Raw genomic sequence first — 4,557 nt, forward strand, 5'->3', positions numbered from 1 at the left:
ATATCAATGGTGTGAGCCCAAAGGTCCAAAAGGTGTTGCAGTTTCTTTGCCTTCACCAGATCTTCAATGGAACCTTTGTTAAGCTCAACAAGGCTTCAATTAACATATTGAGGATTGTAGAACCATACATTGTATGGGGGTACTCAAACCTGAAGTCAGTAAACGGACTAATCTACAAGAGTGGTTATTGCAAAATCAATAAGAAGTGAATTGCATTGACAGATAATGCTTTGATTCCTCGATCTCTTGGTAAATATGGCATCATCTGCATGGAGGACCTGATTCATGAGATTTATACTGTTAGAAAATGCTTGAAAGAAGCAAACAACTTCCTGTGGCTCTTCAAGTTATCATCTCCACAGGGTGGAACGAAGAAAAAGACAACCCATTTTGTAGAAGGTAGAGATGCTGGCAACAGCAAAGACCAGGTCAATAGGCTTATTAGAAAAATGAACTAAGGTATCTACCATGATTATTTTTCTAATCTGCTCAGTTAGTAACAAGTGACTGCTTTCAAAAAATAGAAACAAAATAAAAAAAACAAAAAGTTGAAAAATAATAGATGCTGGCATGAATGCTGAGAGAAAGAAACGCTTATACACTTGGTAGGACTGAAAATTAGTACAACTTCTATGGAAAACAGTATGGAGATTTCTTAAAGAAGGAAATGTAGAGTTACCATTTGATCCAGCAATCCCACTACTGGGTATTTACATAAAGGAAAAGAAGTCATTTTATCAAAAAGACAATTGCAGCCAAATGTTTATTGCAGCATAAGTCACAATTGCAAAGATGTGGAAAACACCTAAATGCCTGTCAATTTATGAGTGGATAATGAAAATGTGGTATAGATATACCATGGAGTACTACTCAGCTATAAAAAGGAATGAAATAATGTCTTTTGTAGCAACTTGGATGGGGCTGGAGACCATCATCCTAAGTAAGATATCTCAGGAATGGAAAAACAAACAAAAAAAACAAACAAGTCCTCCTTAATATTTGGGAGCTAAACGATGAGCACGCACAGGCTCAAAGAGATGTAAAGGACACTGGAAAGCAAGAAGGAGGGATGGTGGGAGGGGGTGAGGGCTAAAGACGTACCTATCAGTTATAATGAACACTATTCTGGTGATGGGCACACTAAGAGCCCCAACTTAAGCCTTATACAAGATATCCATGTAGCAAAAACATTTATACCCCTGTAATATTTTGATATAAAAAACAAAGTAGAAGAAAATAAATAATACAAATTAAGAGCAGAAATCAATGAAATTGAAAATAAGACATCAATAGAGACAATCAACAAAATGAAAAGCTTGTGGGAACATCACTTCTGATTCCATGGACATGAAAAGGATGATGAAGGAATATTATTAAAAACTTCATGCCCATGAATTTGATAATTTATATAAAAATAATCAATTACTTGAGAAAGCCAACATATTAAAACTCTCATAAGGAGAAAGACAACCTAGATAGGCCTATATCTATTAAAGAAACTGAATCAATAATTAATAAACTCCTAAACAGAAAGCACCTGACCCAGATGGATTCACTGGTAAATTCTACCAAACATTTGAGGAAGAAATTGTATGAATTCTTAATGATATCATCCAAAAAATAGAAGCAGAGGGAATACTTCCTAACTCATTCTACGAGGCCAGTATTTCCCTAATACTAAAACCAGACAAAGATATTACACAAAATAAAACTGCAGACCAATATCTCATGACCAAAGATGCAATAACACTGAACAAAACATTCGTAAATCAAATATAATGTATTACTATTTACCATAAACATGTGTGATTTATTCCAGGTATCCAAGGCTGGTTCAACATTTGAAAATCAATTAATGTAATCCATCACATCAATGGGCTTGAAGAAAAATTAGATGATCACATCAGTAAGATGCAAAAAAACCATGTGAGAAATAGCAACACTCATCCATGATAAAAACTCTCAGAAAACTAAGAATATAGATGAATTTTCTCAACTTGATAAAAAGCATCTATAAAAAAATCTTCAGGTAACATCATACTTAATGGTGAGATACTAGATTATTTCCTGCTAAGATCAGTTATAAGGCAAGGAGGTCCACTTTTACCACTCCTATTCAAAACCATAGTGGTTGTCATAGGTAACTCAATAAGATAGGAAAGAAAAGAAAACATATAGATTGGGGATTATCTTAGTCTGTTGAATCTGCTATAATATAAGAGAATATTGCAGAGTGGGTGGTTTGTAAAGAACAGAAATTTATTTCTCATAGTTCTGAAGGCTGGGAAGTCCAAGATCATGTTGCTGGCAGATTTAGTGTCATATGAGGGCCATTTTGCTGTATCCTCACATGGTAGAAAAGCAAGGGAGCTCTCTAGGGTCTCTTTTGAAAGGGCACTAATCCCACCACAAGGATTCTGCCCTGATGATCTAATCACCTCCCAAAAGTCCCACCTCCTAATTAAGTTTCAACATACGAATTTTGGATAGATATAAACTCTAGACCCCCCCCAAATTTATGTCCTTCTCACATGCAGAATACATTCATTCCATCCCAACAGAACCGAAAATATTAACTCATTCTAGTATCAATTCAAATGGAATTTAAAATTAAAAATAATAACATAATTAGCACCCCCAAAATAAGGTATAAATCTCACAAAATATGTACAAGATCTATATGAGGACAACTACCAATCTCTGATGAAAGAAATAAAAGACCTAAAAAGTGAAGAGATAGTTCATGAACATGAATAAGATGACTCAATATTGTCAGATGTCTGTTCTTCCCAACTTAGTCTACAGATTGCATGCAAGCTCAATCAAAATCCCAGCAAGTTTTGTGAATATTAACAAACTAATTATAATGTTTGTAGGCAAAGGCAAAAGATTCAGAATAGTCAATAAAACAGTTAAGAAGAACAAAGTCAGAGGAATGATACTGTCACTGGCCTCCAAGTGGAGGTTGTTCCAAGTTCTTGGTGTATGTTGCAGAAAAGAATTTCAGGACACACCCCATTAACCAAGCAAGCAAAAGCTCTTTTAAAAGCAAAAGTACACTCTCAGAAAAGAGAACAGGCAGGCTTGAAGAGAGCAGCTGCACTGAGAGAAAGTGGTATTAGATCTTTTCTAGTCTTACTAATTGAGTGGAGGAATATTCATGGCTAATGGGTTAGCTTTTTACTAAAACTTTGAGTAGTAATTCCTAGAATTGAGTTTCCTCCCATTTTGATACTTTATATGGCTGTATTGGAACTATCACGGTGACTTCAAAAGCAAAGAAATTTTAAAACCACAATGTGAATGATATTGTAATTAGCCAAAGTTCACGTAAGGTGGCAGACATAATTGACAAGCCAGTTGGGGCCAGTTCTTGTCTGTGGTTGTCAGCCCCTCTAGGTAGCTTGTGCTTAAGAGCTGTTTAATACCTGCACCTGCTCTCCAAGCACCTGCATCCAATCTCAGACCTGTCTCCTAGTCTCCTACTCTAATAATACTACCCGGTTTCAAGACTTACTACAAAGCTACAGTAATCAAGACAGTGTGGTATTGTTCAAAGAACTGATTAATTAATCAGTGGAACAAAATAGAGAGGCCAGAAATAGACCCACACAAATATAGTCATCTGATCTTTGACAAATGATTAAAGGCAAGTCAATGGAAAAAGGATAGCCTTTTCAACAAATGGTGCTGGTACAACTAGACATCCACATGAAAAAAATGACTATATTCACAAACCTTAGACCTTTCACAAAAAAATATTCAATATAGATCACAGACCTAAATATAAAATGCAAAATTATAAAACTCCTAGAATATACCATAACAAAATCTAGGAGACCTTGGGTTTGGCAATGGATTCTTAAACATAACACCAAAAAGCACAATGCATAAAAGAAAAAATTGGTAAGCTGTAATTCATTAAAATTAAAATTTTCTGTTCTACAAAAGATACCATTAAGAGAATAAAAAGACAAACCACAGACTGTGAGAAAATATTGCAAAACATATATCTTATAGAAGACTGGTATCCAAAGTATACAAATAATCCTTAAAAAAACTCAACAATAAAAACACAAAGAATCCTGGAAATAGGCTTGAACAGAAACCTCTTCAAAGAAGATATACAGATGGCAAATAAGCTTATAAAATCTGCTCAATATCATGATTTTGCACAACTGAAAATTAAAACAATAGTGAGATATAACTACACACTTCTTAGAATGGTCAAAATCCAAAACACTGAAAACATCAAATGTTGGTGAGGATGTGGAGCAACAAAAAGTCTTATTCATTGCCAGTAGGAATGCAAAATGGTACAGCCACTTTGGGAGATAGTTTGGCAGTTTCTTATAAAACTAAACATACTCTTACCTTATGATCCAATCATCAAAAACTGCCCACTCAAAATCTTGTACTTGAATATTTACAAGTCTTATTTATGATTGCCAAATCTTAGAAGCAACCAAGATGCCCTTCAATATGTGAATAAACATACTTCAGTACATCCCAACAATTAAATATTATTCAGTGATAAAAAGATATAAACTATCGGCC

At 34.6% G+C, this 4,557-nt stretch overlaps 1 protein-coding gene and 1 pseudogene across 4 annotated transcripts in view; one reads left to right on the forward strand and one right to left on the reverse strand.

Annotated features, from left to right (window-relative positions):
* CHIC1 (cysteine-rich hydrophobic domain 1) overlaps positions 1–4,557 on the reverse strand; it is a 65,376-nt gene that overhangs the window by 20,583 nt on the left and 40,236 nt on the right. The window lies entirely within an intron of this gene.
* On the forward strand, positions 3–458 carry LOC105826140 (annotated as a pseudogene).

The sequence above is a fragment of the Propithecus coquereli genome, unplaced genomic scaffold (assembly GCF_000956105.1).
Source record: "Propithecus coquereli isolate 6110/MARCELLA unplaced genomic scaffold, Pcoq_1.0 Scaffold86, whole genome shotgun sequence".
NCBI classification, from domain to species: Eukaryota; Metazoa; Chordata; class Mammalia; order Primates; family Indriidae; genus Propithecus; species Propithecus coquereli.